This window comes from Macrotis lagotis, chromosome 3 (assembly GCF_037893015.1).
Source record: "Macrotis lagotis isolate mMagLag1 chromosome 3, bilby.v1.9.chrom.fasta, whole genome shotgun sequence".
Taxonomy (NCBI): Eukaryota; Metazoa; Chordata; class Mammalia; order Peramelemorphia; family Peramelidae; genus Macrotis; species Macrotis lagotis.
Genome location: NC_133660.1, coordinates 74,729,290 through 74,749,862, shown reverse-complemented (window position 1 = coordinate 74,749,862; position 20,573 = coordinate 74,729,290). Strand labels below are relative to the sequence as shown.

The 20,573-nt window shown below is 32.4% G+C and overlaps 1 protein-coding gene across 1 annotated transcript in view; it reads left to right on the top strand.

Moving 5' to 3' along the window:
* TENM3 (teneurin transmembrane protein 3) overlaps window positions 1-20,573 on the top strand; it is a 3,314,517-nt gene that overhangs the window by 971,194 nt on the left and 2,322,750 nt on the right. The window lies entirely within an intron of this gene.

Genomic DNA, 20,573 nt, shown 5'->3' with positions numbered 1-20,573 from the left:
CAAGAACAATATAATGAAAAGATACATACTTGCAAGCTTCAGGGACTAGATTCCTAAGAATTAACATTTTCTTTTATAGTTGAAAACATGGAGGGATTTAGAAATGTTTTGTAATATCTTGCTGTTAAGAACAGAATTCCATTCATGTCATTCATAATCAGAGGAAGAATAGCCACAAAATAAAGGCTTGGCATGCATAACTATTAAAATTATTTTAATATGTGATGTGCAAGCTTCCTTCCCCATGCCCTATGAACTCTTCAGTGTATATGAAGATATTCTTCAATGTTTGGTTGGGTATCCAGATGACATTTAAGTAAATAGTGTCATATATATATATATATATTATATATATACATACATATATATTATATATATATATGAATGTTTGTCAGTGTTGGACTGTATTATTTATATGGATGAGTGTCTGTGAATATGTGCATGTGTAGGTGCATGTATTTACTTGGAATGGAGTAAGGGATATATACATACATATATATGTATATGTATATATATATATATATATATATATATATATATATATATATATATATATATATATGGTTTATTTGAAAGAAGGGAAAGCACAGAGTAAGATCATTATAGAGGTGACAAGCAGTATTTTTCTCAAAGCCTGAATACATAAAGGTAAAACTAAATTCTCAAAATTAAAGACTAAATCAGGAATACAATGGACTTCCCAGGATTCCCAAAGTGTCATAGGAGATTCAGTTCTAATAGAGATAGAAGAATTTCAAAATCTGAATATAAACTCTTAAAGATGGACAAATATTTTCTAAATGCAGTTGTCTATGATATGAAATAGATGCACACATATGCAAACATATTTAAAATAGCAATTTTCATCAATAGAGCCTACTGAATGAGTATAAAGTTAACATAACATATAATTCTTGAAAAATCAATTAATCTGTTTGATAAGCTTAAATTTTCAATAACACTTACAGTGATTAAAATGTCTGAGATTCATAATTCAAAGACATCTTTGGCATAAACGAGGGTCATAACTAAGACCTACTCTGTTAAGTAGTATCCATTATCTTTAGGAATGGGCGGGGGATTACCAATGATGGCAGATCAAAGGAGAAAATGAACATTTCTCCCAAATATCCAAATTGCTTAATGCTATTTCAAAAAACCATTTCCATCTTTAAAGCTATTACTAAAACCCAATGTTGTCAGCTTCCTCTAACAAAGTATAACTTTTGAAATTTTCTACTGCTCTAACATGAATGAAATAGTTTAGTACCCTTCAGCCCTGAAGATGAATGAAGCAGTATTCTCCAGAGCATCAGGCCATACCAATAACTGTTGCCAGATGATGAAATAGCTTATTTATGTGCAAAATATCTTTGCATCTTTAATGGGGGAAGGGAATTACTCTTCATTTTAATTATGCAATGTCTACTAGTTTCAGCGTCCATACAGTATGGGCCAAACACATTTTTCACCTGGTGACATGCTCATTATATTTCAATATGTAAAGGATGCTTCATTTCATTGATGTGGATGGACCCTCCAGTGTTGAGAATCACAACTCTTCCCTACCTTACTAGATGATCTTCATAAGTTACTGGAGCTGAAATATTTTATCATCTTTCATAACCATCTGGTAGCCTACTTTTTCATAATGATGCTTGCTCTCCTTTTGAAACCAAACTTACAATGAATCAAAGAAACCCATATTTGAAACTCTTAGAATTTGTTCTGCTGGCATAGTCTTTAAGAATCCAATGTCACTCTAGAAAAAAGCACTGGAGTCAAACCATGGTGGAAAATGTTCTTGATAAATATGGAAATGATGGTTTTTCTTTTTAAAGGTTATTTCTCTAAGCATTTATGGAGAAATTATTGGTATATAGGAGTGTGATAATGATGATGATAAGTATTTATGAGAGTGTTTTATGGTTTCCAGTGTGCTTTTGTATCATCTCTTTTGCTCCTCTCAAAGGAGGTGTTATTTTTAAATTTGTTTTACAAAAGAACAATTGAGGCTCACAGAGGTTTAGTGACTTGCCCATAGCCATGTAGCTATAAAGTATCTATAAAGTATCGGAACTCAAGTCTTCCTGACTCCAAATTGAGTGCTCTATTCATTGTATCACTCAAGTGCCTCAAATGAAAACATTCAGTTATTTGAAAATAAACTGTCTTTGAATTTTGACCTTATTTCCTGATTCCTAGTTTTTTATTTTTTAAATCTAAAATTGCTGATTGGGCAGTCAAACTCAGAATCTCTTCGTCATCACAAATTTATTATGTCTAAAAAAAAAAATTATCCCCAAGTACACCCTTAACAATTTAACTGTTTCAATAGTTCAAATGTCTTTTATAGTTAGGTAGTTTGAAAATAGTCATTTTTGAATTCTTTCTCTTAAATCTCATCTATTACTATTAACTAAATCCTGCTGATGATCAATCTGAGGCATTAAGTTGATCTCATTTTTTTTATCTCACTCCATTATCCTTCATGATGTACTACTTGGAGAATTACAATAGCCCAGTAGCTGATTTTCCTGCTTCTACTTTCTTTATTTCAGTCCATTCACTATACTAATGCCATTGTAGTCTCATCTTTTTCTCTCCATTAATTCATCTGCTCAGAGATATTTAGTGGGTTTTTCCCCCTGTCTATGGAATAATCTAAGATCCTAGATTTATTTCACATTACTTTGCTAAATGAATCCTCCTTTCCTACTAAATTGGTTTCAAATACACTTCCCACAGACTAAATATGAGCTTTCTCTTACTTCTTCCTTCCCCTTTCTCTTGAATGCCCTTCTACTTCACCTTGTTATATCCCTGCTATCTTACAAGGTACAATTCAACCCTAAAGTATACTAAAACCATCCCAATCAGAAGACAAAAGGACAAACAAACCTCAAACTTTTTCATTTCCCCTAAACTTAGAGTGATTTATTGTCTGTATAGCTCATCTGACACTAAGACAAAAGTAATATTAAGAAATGTGTGATTTGTCCATAGTCACACAGTGAATATGTATCACATCATGAATTTCAACATCTTTGGGTTGTTGGATTTTTTTTAAGGCATTGTGTTTCTGTCTAGTAAAATACATTCCAGCACAATAGTATTTACTTTCTAGAAACTTACATTCTTGTCTAAAAGAAAGAAGGGAGCTTGGAAAAGGAGTATACCAGCAAAAGATGGTTTTTATAGAGATATAAGTTCAAAACTTGAGTTTGATCAGCAGCAAAATGAAGCTTAAGAAACAGTGATCTTCAATAGGGAGACACCAATAAGGATAAGAGGGCCTCAGAGCAATTTTCACTACGATTGAAAAGGAGAAGGACAATTATAACTTAAATTTTATTAACATAAGTTAAGATAAACTTTATTATCAAAAGTTTAGTTTCATCATTCAATATTAAGTCTGAATCAAACTTTTCTTTCTCCCTACCCTAAAATATTTAGTATAAGGGAGATAGATAGTACAGTGGATCTGGCCTGGGGCGGGGGGGGCTGGGAGGGAGAAATCTGACAGTTCTGAATTCAAATTGAACTCAGAGGTTTACTAGCTATGTCACTCTAGGCAGGTCACTTTTCTCAGATGGCTCAATTGTCAATTAGGACAATAATGGTCATTGAATATTGTTATGTGGATCAAATGAAAAGATTTATAAAGGTCTTAGCAGAGTGCATTTCTCCCTGGCTATTAACTATAGAATTCACTGGACAATTATATGGTCATCTGGAAATCATTGTCTTTCAATTTCCCTGGTTATTTTAAGATTTTAATGAATTTAAAGTATCCTGAACCAGGAATGTGGAGGAACCATTTCATACTGCTTCTTAAGAATGGATTGCTACTTCCCAGAGTTGTTTTGAAGATTAAAAGAGATAATATTTGGAAATAATTAGCAAAACACCTGCTACATAGTAGGAACTATATTTGTGAATGTATCTAATTCTTATATATTTTAATAATTTCATCATAAGTCTGAGAAATAAGAAATGCATCAGATATACATGCTGAAAAGTTTTCTCCTTGTTTTCTTTCTAATTTTTATTTGCAAGTCTTATTTATGAAAAAAGATATTTGTTGGTTATCAAAAATATTTATTTTAAAACTTAATGGCCTTCTTTATCCCTTATTTGGTTCCAAACCTATCTCTTAACCATAGATCCAAATAGAACTTTAAAAAAAAGATATTTTTAAGAGTAATATATATATATATATATATATATTATATATATATATATATATGCATGTGTATGTGTGTCTGTGTTGGAGAGGGAATGAAATCAATTCATATTAAGAAAGTTAACATGTTCAAATGAAACAATATGCTCATTTCTTAGATATATGTGACCATATATGTAACCTAATGTTGGTCAGATGGGAACCCATACACACATTTTCATGTGGTATAACTCTTTTCTACAACCTCTCACAAATCTTCCACAGTGGGGTACCAGGGTTGAAATTACCTTTCTTTAAGTCTCTTATCATTGTGTATGTTTATTCTAATTCTTGTTTTCATCTTTTTCTTTACTTATATGGAATGATGGGTCCACTTCCTTTTCTACCTCTCTTAAATTATAAATTATACACTACATTTTTGTGTAATTAATTGAACAGTATGGGGGAGGCAGGGATTTTTTTTTTTTTTTTTGCAGAGACAATTGGTTAAGTTAAGTGACTTAGAGGTCACACAGATAGAAAGTATCAAGTGTCTGAGGCCAGATTTGAACTTAAGTTCTCCTGTGCCATGTAATTAGTTGCCAGTAACTTTATTTAAAAGTCTTTTTTCATCTATTACATTTTCTGTAAGAAAACCTAATCTGAGATCAAGATCAAATGTGAAATTAAGTCTAATAGCACCTTTAATTTCAAAGAAAATGCCAGCCTTTATAAGTCACATACTATGAAACTTTGCCAATTCTATCAGTACATTCTGTCAGAATATAGCTGGATGAGAGTTGTAAGCAATCAGTGATTTATCAGCTTAGTAAGATGAAAAGGATAAAGCATATTTCTTTTAGCAAGACATAAGATTCAAATATATTTAGGCATGACTATGAGGATAATGAAAATGATTTTTGTAATCACAAATATTTCCTCCAAGAATCTATCCACAGAAGTCTACAGAATTGCAATTATGCAGAATGAATGATTTGTCACATGTTTTGTCACTTTTTTTTTCCAGAACCTGAATTCAGGGGTGCTGTTATCTGGTCTTTTTTCAATCTTGATATGAGAATAAAGTATTGGTCTTGCTGTATTTCTTACTGTCTGTGAAATATAGCCACCCCCTTCATTAACTTCTTCCAATATCCTACACATTTTTCCAGTGAGCAATTTTGTCTTTTCTATAGTTAGCAAAACTACAAACATTTGGGAGGAGGAAAAGAAGTTAGCCCATCAACATGCAGAATATGGATAAAGGTCATGGTAGTAGGTCATACAATTCTAATTCTCAATATATAGAAGATAATAAAAATCTGACACCTCATTCTTGTGGCAAAGATTGTAATAACAGAATTGGAAACACTGTAAATTATTCCTCATGCAGGATTACAAAGTTGAAAGACAGTAATAATATTTGTCCAATTTCATTAAGTTTTTAAGATTATATTTTGTTTCTTATAAGAAAAAGAACTATATCAATATAAAATAGAAATTCTGACAGGGTATTTGAGAAAGCAGGTACAGCCAAGTTATACCTATCTTTTGGAGATAAATGGAGGATAAGTACATCTAGACCTTGATCCCAATAGGGAGAGTTGGAAGCAGAGAATGAACTAAATATATAAATAGATAAATTTTGTCAATAACCTAGGATTAAGTTTTTATATATATATATACATATATATATATAAATATATATGATATAATATAATCTTTCTCATATATGACATTTCCTTTCACTCTAGATGACTATCTACAGAAAGGAGCTCGTGACATGTTTTTGAATTTTGGTCAAATGTTGTGAACCCCCTATATACATATATGTGTATGCAAATATAATAAACATATCTACAGGTATGAACAGATAATTTGGTTTATATGAGTTCTTTAAAGGTAAAGATTGCGTCTTTAATTCCCCCCCCCCGCCCACTTTCTGTATTTTTAACACTTGGCATAGGCAGTTAGTCAATAAACCAGGCAGGAACTGTGCTAAGATTTAAAGAAAGGGAAAAAAAAAAGATAGCCACTTCTCTCAAGGTGTTCATAATGGAAAGGGGAGAGAGCATGCAAAAAACTATGTATAAGAAGGGAGGGCATGAGAATTATGTGGAACTGTAAAAAACTTGCTATAGAAAGTAGAGTTTAGATTAACTTGAAGAAAGCAAGGGAAGTCAGGAGGTAGAGATGAAGAAGGAAAGCATTCCAAATATCCAGCCAAAAATAGTCTTCCGATTTTACATATAAACAAAATTATCTGTTCCTCACACAACTCTTACTTCAGAGTCATCCATTCATAGAAGACACTTCTCACCTTTGCCTTATGTGAAAATGAGTAAAGCCAACAGATGGAGCATTCTATTTAAGAGCAAGGAGACTAGTGTCAAGACAAGAAAGTTGAGAGGATAGGTTGTGAAGAACTTTGAACACTAAAAAATTTTAGCCTGCATCCCAAAGGTGACAGAGAGTCAATGGTGTTTATCGAATGGGGAAGGGATAGCAACATTAGGCCAAAGCTGAAGAAAGAACAATTTGACAGTTGATGGATTGCTTTGGGGAGAAATTGGTGAGAGACCATTTCAGCAATCTAGGGGGTGAAGTGATGAGGGCCTTCACCAGAAGTGTGAAGGGAGAGAAAGGAGCAAATTGAACAGAAAGCAAAATTGACAGTCCTTAGCAACAGAATGGATATGAAGGAGCAGAGTAAGACATAGTGGGAAGTCATGGAGAACATAAAGCTCGCAAGCTGACTGGATAGATAGTGCTGTACTCAATAGTAAGAGATATGTTAGGAAAGTTTCATTTTAGGCATGTTGAGTTTAAGATATCTATAGGAGAATTACTTTAAGCTATTTAATAGACAGTTGAAATTTTTTAGACTAGAAGTGAGCAGAGATTAAGGTTTGTTAAGTACATTTGAGGAAAGGGAAGAAGAGAATAGGGGAAGAAAAGAGCATCAAATGGTCATTAAATATGAGACAGAATTTGAATTCAATTTTCCTCACACCAGGACCAGCACTCTATCTATTGCACCACAGTAGCCAGTAACAATTAACAATATCAAAGGCTGTAAAGAGATCAAGAAGGATGAGAACTAAGGAAGAGCCATTTAATTTGGCAGTTAACTTCAGAGAAAGAAGTTTTAGTAGGTCAGTAAATCAGGAGCCATTTGGATGACTGGTTGATAAAAATATACATGTTCTTTTTTTTGGTCTGAATCTATGATTTTTTATTGAAAGAAGTTTTTCATGAGAAATCTTCCTCATTGACTAATTCAAGTCTGCAACATTTTTGCAACTCATAATCTTACAGAATTACCTGGAATTTTGAAAAAATAAGTAATAGGTCCAGGGTCACTCCAGGCATTATGTGTTAGAGTTAGAATTTAAACAAGAACATATTGATTCTAAAGTTCTAGTCAAAACTATATTTTGTATGTATCCAAAAAATACTTTGTCTTTATGTGTTTAATGCATACACATATAAAATATCCCTGTAATCTTGTTTCTTCATCTCCAAGTTCTCTTTAATTTGATTCTTCCTCTCTTAAACTCAGAAACCTCCTAAGTTTAAACCCTCATCACTTCTAGACTACTTTCTTGAAAACAGCCTCTTAATTTGCTTCCCTGTCCCAAGCCCCTCCCCATTTCATTCCATGTAATCTGACCATATCTTTCCCTTATTAAACTACAGTGACTCTCCATTCTGGAATCCAGTTCTCATATAAACTTCTCCGTTTAGCTTTAAGGATCTTTACAACCTTTCCTCAACCTCTCTTTCCTCACTGTATAACCATATGTCCAGTCAAAATAGTCTTCCTTTTGTTCCTCACACAACTGCACTCTATCTCTTATTTCAGAGACATTCATTCCTAGAAGACACTTCTCACCTTTGCCTTAAGGAATCCTTGTCTTCCTTCAGGACACAATTCAAGTCACCTATTCCTCCCAGATATTAATACTGTCCCTTCTAACAGCTTTGCGTTATATATATATATATATACATACACACATTTATATTTATATTTATTTATATATAAATATATTTGTATATACATGTGTACATCACACATGTGTCTTTACACATATATGTGACTTGCATGTGCACAAATAGTGTGTATATATGCATACTGTGTTCAGAAGTAGACTGTTAAATCCTTTTGGTATGTATCTTTATGTGTATATATATGTATATATATACTGAATATGTGTATGTGTTTATGTTTATGAACAATAAATGCACAAATATACATGCACACATGTGTAGTCTCTCCCCCATAGGATTTTGATTAATCCTGTCCCCTCAACTTTCAGGACTTTCCATCAGTAATATGACCAACACTTAGGCATAGAATACTCTTCTCAACTTTGCCTTAAGTTGATCCTTGCTTTCTTATTCTATTTATTCTTAGTTGATCTACCTACCACACTGGAGGCCTTCTTCTGGTTCTTTTTATATATTTTCATAGAGCTTTGTTAATAATTATGATTTAAATTTGGATAGGTAGAAGGGGCATCAATTAGAGCATACAGAAAATGGACTCCTGCTGGTGGGTGAGATGTGCTATAGCCTCTCAGTTGTATCTCCCATGGTAAATGAAAACAAGAAAAGGAGAGAAATCCTCTCCCTGCCCTTGCCAGAAATAGAAAGGGATATCAGTATGTTGTGTGACTGAGTCTAAAATGACACACTTAAAAGAGGAAGAGAAAGGGGAGATTTGGGCCTCCTTTTTTTAAAGCTAAGCCCTGTGTTACCAGTCACTTTTCATTCTCAGTCACAAAACAGAAAGACCATCCAAGAATGAATATCTGTGCCCATTTAGCAGTTGTTCAAAAGACTTGTATGTCCATTAAAAGGGGTTAATGCATCAATCCCTCTCCACTCATTCAGAAATAGTTTATCAGAGCAAATAGAGGATTGACTTTGGAATCAACAGGTTTCAAGTCCTTCTTTTGGAATGTACAGCTTGTATGATACTGGGAAAATCACTAACTTCTTAATGCCACTAGATAATTTTGTAGAACTTGACCAATTACACTATAGGGAAACTGACCTTTTTATTGTCATTCCAACTGACATTCCATCTCTCAAACTTATGACATTGTAAAGGTTTTCTCCTATTACTTATAACTGGAAAAAAATTTTAAAGAAAAGCTTTAATTCACATCATATTTTCAGGTAATAATAACGTGCTTGTGAGGGCAGCTAGGTGGCTCAGTGAATAGACTACCGGCCTTGGAGTCAGGAGTACCTGGGTTCAAATCTGACCTCAGACACTTAATAACTACCTAGCCATATGGCCTTGGGCAAGCCACTTAACCCCATTGCCTTGAAAAATCTAAAAAAAAAACAAAAACAAAGCACTTGTGTTAAGCACTGATAAAAAAGTAAGTCAGTCCATTGTTTTTAAGATCATCCATGTCGTTAGAGCTAGTCAACCAATATTTTATATCATGATCTATGAAAGGGGAATATAGAAAAAAAGGATGGATGGAATAAGCATTACTAAGCATTTATTCTATGTCATCCAGCATTTTACAAATATTCTTCCTTACAAAATTGTTGTAAGGAAATTTTAGCATATAATATATATGTGAGAATTAGCACTAGAGGAATCAAATAACTTGGGCAAGTTTACATGGCAAGGAAATGACTGAACAATGACTAAAATCTTGATCTTCTGAAGCTTGTTTGATTCAATGTTCTCTCTGCTCTGGCACACTGCCACTCAGAAATAAGAATTCTTCACTTGGTTCAACCTGAGGTTTATGACATTATGCAGTCATAATGCAAGCTTCACAGACCTTTTCACAAAGTCATTCACCTTTAACTAAAAAACATTTCTGACAGTCCTTTCATCATAAACTGAATGAGACCTTGAGTTCATCTAACCCATGTCCCTCTGTTCACCAGGACTACACTTTAACCAAACAAGACAGATAGATATGTTATATGCATGCTGATTGAGAGTTATCCTTTTTTTTTTCTCTTAAGGGCAATGACTCTTGAGAACTGACTGTCAAGACACAATGAGGTAACCTTGATGGAAGTGTCAGTTGTAAAATTATTTAAGTGGCTACATCAAATCCAATTACTCTGTGCTGGTATAACAATACTACAAACCACTCTGAAGAGTGCTTAGGGTCAGAAATTCACAGATATCCATTACTGAGATTAGGACATTCACTTATAACACCTCTGAGTCAGGAACAAAAATTGCATTTCTTCAGAAATTGTGAATAGTGCTCATTCTGTGTGCTATGGGAAGGCTCAACTTTGATTACAGACAACCCCTCTGATGCACTTCAATTCCATCAACATTTTATTCATTAATAGTTGACTAGGTGCTGAGGATTTTTATAATAATGCCTATATTTTACTGAACACTGAAATAGCCCTTGGTTCAGAATTGAAGAACTTGAGTTTGCTTCACAACTGCTATTCACTTCATGATCTTAAGAAAATCACTTGCTCTCTCTGAGATTTAGATTCCTTTTTCTAGAGAATGGAAGGGTTGGACTAGATCACATCTAAGATGCCTCTTGCTTTTCAATCGCCAATGCTATGTTCCTGTGTTTCTAATAAAAAAGTCATTTTAAGAAGGGAGGAGGATTCAGGTAAGTATGGGAAGGGATAAGCAAGGGCCACCTGAGCTGTATTTTAAAGGATACCAGGAATTCTACTGAAAGTGAGGAAGGGATACATTCCAGACATAACAGAAAAAGCACTTCTATAAATGTCTGGGGGTAGGAGATGAAAAATCACATTTGGAGATGGCAAAATCAGTTTAACTGGATAGGAGAATTCATGAAAAGGAAAAAACAAATATGAGTTAAGCTCTAGAGAATTTTACATTCCAGGTAAAGGTGGGTATATTTTATCCTTGAGACTGTGGAAAGACAGTGAAGATTGTTAAAATATAATATGGGCATGATCAATCATGTAATACAAAGCATTAGTAGTAGAGCTTAAATTTTTGGAAGTGAGGGAACTTTATCATTTTCAAAATGTTAAGTGGGGAAGATCTTTCTGGAGCTATCTGCTGAAGTTTTCTCTAAAAGTTGTTACCTTCCTTAGATAAGAAATATTACAAAAGTACATATTTTTGGAAGAGTCCTACAAATGACCAAGAAGCTAATTATTAGAGATTTGCATCATACCCCAAATACACATACACACACACACACACACACACACACACACACACACATGCATGTGCGTGCACAAGTAGAATCTTATTACTACAACATGCTGACTCTATGGTTAAAATATCTTTGGCTGAGTCTGTTCAATGAATTGTCTTTACAGATTGATATCTGAATATCATAATGTAGTTCTAGAGCTGGAAGAATTTATGCTCATGACTACTAAATATTTTTAAGCCCCAAAATTTCCAGGGAGTTTTAAAGTTAATGGAAGAAAAACAAAAGCTTTCAGTAGTAGAGGGGTAAATTATTCACATTAGTCATTTTACAGTGTATATATACAAAAAAGTGGAATATCACTGAATTTGTGTATTATAACAATCATTGTAACAGAATTTTTTTAAAAGAACAGAATGAAAGAGTACTGACTGTTTCTTAAATCAGTCTTGATAGTATAAGAAATATTAACATTTTCTTTCAATATTGTAAAAAATAAAATATTAAATAGTTTTCCCCCTGATAGTTTGCTTTTTAGAATCTATTTTTAATCAACATAAAGTGCCCATAGGCAGAAAACCTCTAGATTGTAATCTCCTTGAGATCATGAATTATGTCTTTTCACCTTTCTTCGCCTGACATCAAACATAAGGTCTTATACAAAGTAAATCCTTGAAAAATGTTTGCTTTGATAAGCACAAAAGTCCTTTGCCTTCTGAATAGTGCTATAGGTTTTGAAGAAATGGCATAGTTTGACAGCATTTTGTCTAACAATTTATGTTTGCAAAAAAAAGAGGAAAGATTAACTAAATAATCAGAGGAGCTAATATTTTGGGTTATACTAGTCAGAACTCTATTGATTATAATAGGAGAAACAGCATCAGATTTGGTTGCTTTTTTGTTTCATAGTTAGTATATGGTGCTAATGATGCCAAGGTCATAGCTTAATGGTCTGAATATGGGCTAAATAGTTTCACTTCATTCCTTGAAATGCCTTCATTTGGGCCTAGTGGGAGCAGAGCAAAAAGAAGTCAGTAAATGGACTAACTCTTATAAGAACAATTCAAAACATATTTCTCATTGATTCAGTAGTCATGCCAACAATTGTGTAATATAGATTTTTTTGAATTTATTTATTTTCTTCCATATATACATGTATATTTTTAAATTAAAAAATTTCCTTCCACCCTCCCTCCCCACCTACCCTCCCCTCAGTGGCAAATAGTCAGGTTAGCATTGTATGCACGTATTTTGATAAACATGTTTACAAATTAGTAATTTTCAGAATGAGGAATTAGGATTAAGGGAAAGAGATACATAAGAGATAACTTTTATAAAGTGTTCATCAGATTCTGAAGGGTTGGTTTTGTTAGTGTTCCTCTGGATGTGGATAATATAGTCCATAGTCAGTCTAATACAATTGTCCGAGCTCTCTGGACTGCTGAGAGGGTAATATAGATTTTGATTGTTAAATTCAAAGGTTAAAAACTAACAATTAAAACAAGAAGAGAAAAATCTTTCTACAAAGGAGTTAATGAAAACTCAAAAATATATTCTTGCAAACCAAACAAAATGTAACAATTACAATGAATAGAAAGATTGTTTGAAAGGCAAAATAATGTTTTTCTCAACCTTCAGTGACTTCCTGTAAGGAGTTAACTTATTTAGAAATAACCAAATCAATATGAATAAAAATAGAGAGGAGAAAAATGAATTTGCATTGGTCATGTTTATAAAAATTCTGTTTCCTCAAATAATTTTTTTTTTGTTAATAGACATTTCAAAGGTAGGGAACTTTATCTATTGCTTCTAATCTTCAGATAATCACGGAAAGTAAATACATGAATTTTCCACAATATTGGACAAACTACAGAATGGGAGGATTACAGATAAAAAACTGGAGGTGACATTAAAGAATATCATGCTGAATCATCTCATTTTCAGATAAAGAAACAGACCTGGAGATATAAATGATTTGCATAAGGTCAAAGCAGTTTAGATAATGATTAAGGATATGTAAATAAAAAATCTTGTTGTTCAGTCCTTTAAGTCTTGTCAGTTCTTTGTGACTCCATTTGGGGTTTTCTTCAAAGAGATACTAGAATGATTTCCTTCTCCAGCTCATTTTACATCTGGGGAAATTGAGGCAAACTGGGTTTAAATGACTTGCCCAGACTCATAGAGCTAATTCTTGATTTGAATTCAGGTTCTTTAACTACAGATTCAGCAATATATTTACTGTGCCCAAATTAAAAATACATAAAATCATAATCTTTATAATATATTCATTTTTCTGTTTCATATAAATGCTAAAGTCATAACTAAAAATAGTATCCTAATGAATCAATCATGTTCTCTCTTATACAATCCTTCCCCAGATTCTTAGTCATGAAAAATAATCTCATTTCTGATAAGTTATGAGTGTTTGGACCAAAACAAGTATATTAACTTTTATGTGCCCAAAGCAATTATCTAGAAACCATTCAGCTATAGTTTTGAATTCAAACAGGTAATGTCTGTACCTGGAGACCCAAACATCAGTGAAATCACAGGAACAGACCACCAAATTGGAAAAAGACACCATCATTTGACAGTTCTGTTAGTGCTTCATTCCACACCACCCCAAGTCCCCAAGCAGAAACATATACCAGGAATTCACTAATATCTACCCCTATTTGTTAATTATGATTTGTTAACTAATATCCAGAAATGGAGAGCTGAAGCAGACAAACTTTTATTTGATTGAGGAAACATTCTAAAGAACCATGATACAAATCCACTAATTCCATATTATTAGGATGTAGCTTGATAACATTATCATGTCATTCATAAGCAATGTATATAGTTATTAAGTTTGAAAACCATCACAGTTTAACCTGGTTAATGATAAATATGTCCCATCAAGTCTGTTCCTTAAAGCTGTCCCTGGAGAATTTAATTTTGCTATTTGTAGAATGAATATAAGGTAAATAGAATGATTTGTCAATATTTTTTTAATGGACAAAGGGAAACTTAAATGAGGACAAAAGTGAATATACAATATGTACAAAGATGAGAAAATTTGAAGCTCTGCAATTTATATTCATTATAAATGTATCAATGGAGGACTAGACTTTCCCAAAGCCAGTTGAAATAGATTTATCAGAAAAAAACTAATATTTTGATTCATAGTTGGTCAGGTCTCTATTGGTTGTGATAGAAGAAATAGTATCTCAGATTTGGTTGGCTTTTTTTTGCTTCATGGTTAAAACAGGATGCTAATGATGCCAAGATAATGGAGTAATAGCCTGAATGTGCCAAGAAGCTTCATATTATCTTCTGAAATGCAGTTATTCTTTCTAGTGGAAACAGAGTAAAAGAATATTAGTAGATGGACTTTAATTCTGTCCTTTCCCTTGGAAAAACAATTCAAAGCATATTTCCTAGTGACTGAGTCAGTAGTCATGTCAACAGTCATGTCATATAGAATTTGCTTGCTCAGTTCAAAGGTTAAATGCAGTATGTTATTGCAAGATACCTATACCAACTTCCACTTGCACTGATTGATCAGATCCTTGGATTATGATTAAAATTATATTTCATAGATTACAAAAGGGAAGAAAATAAGTATTTATTAAGCACATACTATATCCTAGACATTGGGATAAGTGCTTTATATATATTATTTCATTTGATTTTCACAATAACCCTGTGACATAGGTAGGTTAATAAGGGTTCCTTTTCTAATACTAAAAACTAGTGTAAGTAATGACTTCCCTGAAGTGGTTATTTATTTGTATTTGTACTGTATATTTCCTTTGGGCTGGAAATAATTGCCATATTTTATTCAACTAAAACTTTTAATTGTACAAATTTGAATATATTTGACCACTCCAAATGACTCATTATTTACACTTATCAAAAGCCTAACTTTAGTTCAAAATTCATTACCAGTATTCTTCCTGCCAAAATTATTGTCAAAATTACCCATTTTTTAGAATAGAACATTTGTTGTGTTGGTATAAATGGTTTAAAAAAGATTCCCCCAAAGTGTCTGTTAGTTTTTTCCCATCACTATCTACATAAAGAGCCAGAGAAAGTTGGTTCAAGTTTTGAAAACACATCACAAAAAAAATGTTGAACTCACAGATCCTAGAAATCTCTTTGCTAGAGTATTCAAGAAACCATGGTCTGGCATAAGTTTAGTTCTTCTGCTTTGTTATTTGTAGAAATGAGAAACTATATTGTCACTCTCCTAATATTTTGATGTCCACCAATTGATTCCTTCACAGGGGATTAAGCTCAAACACAGTTTTCTTTGTGTACATGTAAGAGTAACACTTTTAGCTAAAAGTGGAATGTGATTTCCTAGAGGACAGGGTACCATTTAGGTTTTTGTGCCTTTATATGCCCAGGACCTTATACAATACCTCAAGAATAATACTCATTTAAAAAAAAGTTTGTTGACTTTTAAAATCTATTTTCTAAAAGTATTCAATTTTCTAAGAGTATTCAATATTAAAAGAATTATAGCTATGCTATATTTTCATAATTAGAATTATATGACCCAGAGTTCAGTGTATTATAATTTTTTTTTATTTAGGATAATATTCATAATAATGTGAAGAGTAAACTAAACCATTTTTTGATTTTTTTAAAAAAATAATAGTAAAGTTACCATTTATAGAGTATTTAAATTTCAAAAAGTATTTTATGTTTTCTCATTTTATCCTCATAATAAGTCTATGAGTTAAATTTTACAATTATCCATATTTTGCAAATGAAGAAACTAAAGCATCTAGAGTAAGTGATTTGTCCAGAATCCCTCAGCTAATAAGTATCTGAGGTTAGATTTGAACTCAGATCTTCTTTATTCCAGGCCCACTAATCTTTCCAGTTAGCTGCCTTTATGATAGAGTATAGATTACCATCATATTTGAAAAACTCATTATCACTGATATTCAGGGAAAGGAACAATTGGAAAAAAAGACAACTAATTTAATCATGAATGGATTATTTTGACAATTATTAAAATGTTCTAAGATGAATTATCATTAAACATCTACTGAGGTCAAGATTTCGCTCTATCAATTTTTAAAATATTTTTTCTTCATATACTAGAGATAATATTTCTTAAAGTCATTGTATAAAAATATTTTCCCTCTGTTTATTAAGTTAAAATGAGAGATGAAACATGGCACAATGAAAGAAGCATTGAACTTTTGGTCAACAGACTTGAGGTCAAATTTTGATTGTTCCTTTCATACTGTTCAACCTTGATCAAGTTATTTAACAGTCACCTCAGTTTCCTTATTCATGTGCAAGGGAATCTACAATATTCTTAAAATTCTCTTCATGAACAGGGACTTCAGTGTTAAATAGCACTAGACCGAAATTCAGAAAATGCTGAGTTCAAATTGGATCTCAAACATTTGCTTCCTATGTGACTCTGGACAAGTCAAATGAATTGCCTTTGCTTTAGTTTTCTCATTTGTAAAATGGAGACTAATATAGTAGCTACCTCTCTGGGTTCTTGTGAGAATCAAATGAAATAATTATAAATTGCTTAGCACAGTGTTTAGCATATAGTAAGAGCTCCATAAAAGTCTGTTGATGTTGTTGTTGCTATTATTATTATTATTATTATCATTATATGGGATTATAATTGTACATCATGTAGCACAAGATTCGGCATTTACTAATATTATTATTATTATTACTAGAGCAGTAGCATGATATTAGGCCTTTGTTTTGGGACCATCACTTTGGCCATGGTATGGAGGATGGGTAGAAGAGAGGAGAGGCTGAGAGTATGGAGAAATTATTCAGAAATAACTAGGCAAAAGATGCTCAGTGGTCATGGGAGAGAAGAGAAGCAGATGGGCAAAACAGATGAGATATTTAGTCAGAACTTGACAGTTGATTGGATTTGGGTGAGTAGAGGTGAGAGAGAATAACTAATAGAGGTTAGCTCTAAACTTTCAAACCTGAGCAGGTAAAAGGAAGCTGATAGGATATATACACATGGGGATTTTTTTTAAAAAGAGGGTCATGAGGAGGGAGAAAATGTGTTGTAGACATATTGAGTCTCCGATACCTATAAAATTGAAATAAAATTTCAATAAATAGTGGATAACAAAGGAATGGAGGTCAGAAAAAAGACTAGAGATGTATGCCTAGATATGAGAATGGTGCAAAGAGAGATTATTTTTGCACAGTGGGTACTAATTAAGTCGAGAGAGAGAGAGAGAGAGAGAGAGAGAGAGAGAGAGACAGGAGATGGGGAAGAGGAGGGACAAGGATAGAGATCTTTGTCCCCTAACATCTAATTCTATGATTGTCTAATACATACTCAATAAATGCACAGATATCAAAGGTTCTGTGATTTAAAACTGCTTCTGTATCAGTCCCTTCCACATAAGGAAACAAATCCTAGAAAGTTGCCTAAGGCACAGAATGATTTGTTCAGGGTCACAAAGTTATCAAGTGTTATAGATGGGATATGAATACTTGCTTCCAGATTGAGAACTCCCTCCCTGCCCCTGCCTTTTAACCACTACACCATGCTTCTTCATCATGCAATGAATATATTTCTAAGAGAAATCATAAGGGACTCAATAAGGTTAAACTATTTACCTCTATGGGAAGAAGACAAATGTAAATTCTGAGAAGTTTATCATTAATAAGGTAGTTATAAGGATTCTATATGGAAACACAATGGGAGTCATTCAGATTATATTTGAAAAAAAAATGGGTAGGTGAGAAAGAGGAATGTCCCAGAACAAGAGGAAAAGAAAAAAAAAGGGGGGGGGTTATGGCCTATAAAAGACATATACAAGGAAAATTTTTTTGGTTTTGAAGTTTTTTTTTACAATGGAGGGGAAAATGGTACAGGGGAATGGATAAAATTTGAATCTCACTCTCCGATAAATGGGTTCAAAAAGACTATAACTGTGTATATGTATCATGCATGTATATATGTATCATATGTGTATATATACACAGTCAATTGGTAATAGAAATCTATCTTACCCAACAAGGAAGTAGAAAGAGGAAGGGTTTGATAAAAGGGGGGGGGGGGGAGATAAAAGAAGGCAATGGTCAAAAGCAAAATAGACTGTAAACAGGGACAGGAGAAGAATAAACAGAAGAAAATAGGGTGGAGGGAAATGCATAGTTAGTAATCCTAACTGTGAATGGGAAATGAGTGAACTCACCCATAAAACAGAAGCAGATAGCAGATTAGATTAGAAACGAGAATACAAAATACATTGTTTACAAGAAACACACTTGAAAGAGAAAGACAGGCATAGAGAATGAAAAAAATGGGCTGGAGCAAGATTTATTATGTTTCAGCTAGAGTAAAAAAAAATAGAGGTAGCAGTCACGATCTCAGACAAAGTAAAAGCAAAAATAGACATAATTTAAAGGGGTAAGCAGAAATACTACATTTTGCTAAAATGTATCATAGATAATAAAGTATTATTAATACTTAAAATATGGGAATCAAATAGTAGTTTCCAAATTCTTAAAGGAAAAATTAAATTAATTTCAGGAGGAAATAAGTACAATACTATAATAGTTGAGAATCGGAGCTTCCCCCTCTCAGAGCTAGATAAATCTAACCATAACCAAAACAAAAAAGCAATTAAGGAGATGAATAAAAATCTTAGTTCAAGGTACATGGCACCTCAGCAAAAATGAATCAGGTATTAGGGCATTAAACCTTCACAAACAAATGGAGAAAAGCAGAAATATTAAATGTACCATGTTCTGGATGAAAACACAATAAAATTATGTGTAATAAAGGCCATAGGAGCATATATTAAAAATTAATTTTAAAAATTAATCTAATCCTAAAGAATAAATGAGTCAAAGAATAAATCATAAAAGGGAGCAAGGAATAAATCATTAAAGAGAATGACAAGGATGAAACAGCATTCCAAAATTTGTGAAGTTCAGTCTAAACAGTATTTAGTGGAAATTGTATATCTTTAAATCTGTACATCAACAGATCAATGACTCAGACATGCATCTTAAAAAAATAGAAAAAGAAGAAATAAAAATCCCCAATTAAATGCACAATTTAAATCTTGAAAATTAAAGGAGATTTATAAAAATGAAAGTTTTAAAAAAAAGAGCTAATAGATAAAACTAGCAACTGGTTTATGTGGGAAACAAAAAATTAAGTCAACCCTAACTTGGGGAGAGCAGAACCTAAGTAAGAAAACTACAGACCATTCTCCATACTTAATATTGATGTAAAATCTTTTAAATAAAATATAAGCAAGGAGGACATAAATACAATACTATAATAATATTTCACAGTGGGAACTAATTATGTCAAGAGAGAGAGAGAGAGAGATAGGAGATAGGGAAGCAATAGATCACAAATATCATACATTTATAACCAAGAGGGAGTGATACCAGGAATGTAGGACTATTTCAAGATAAGGAGGACTATCAGTATAAATGACAACATTCATAACAAACCAAGCAACAGATGAAGGAGAAAAAACTTTTAACAAAATATAATATTCATTTCTAATTAAAGCATATATATACATACACAAAAGTAAATAAAAGAAAAACATAGGAATTAATGGAGCTAGAAAAATAATAATAAAATTCATTTAGATAAACAAAAGGTCAAGAATTTTAAGAGAATCAATGGAAAAACAATCTTAAGAAATGTTGGCCTAGCAATTCCAAGTTTTACCTTATATTATAAAGTAGCAATATCAAAACAATCCAGTATTGACTAAGAAGAAAAGTTGATTTATCAGTGAAATAGATTAAGTACATAATACAAAGTAGTAAATGACCCCATAGTAATGTAAAGTTCAATAAATCATCAGATGTGAATTTCTGGGTCAAGAATCCACTATTTCACAAAACTTATTGGCAAAACAGGAAAGTAATTTAGAAGAAACTAGGCACAGATCAACATCTCACATTATATAACAATAAAAGATCAAAATAAATAAATGATTTAGACATAAAAGATGGCATCATAGATAAATTAGGATAGTATGAGAAAATGTACCTATCAGATTCATGGATAGAAGAGCTTATGAACAAATTAGAGAAGTGAGAATCACAGGCAGTTAAACAGAACATTTTGGTTATGAGATTGAAATGCTTTTGTACAAGCAAAATCAATGCAATCAAAATTGGAGGGAAAACAGGAAGCTATGAAAAATGTGTGGATTTCTCTGTTAAAGACCTCATTTATTGAATAGATATGTATCTGAATAAAATTTATAACATTATGACCCATT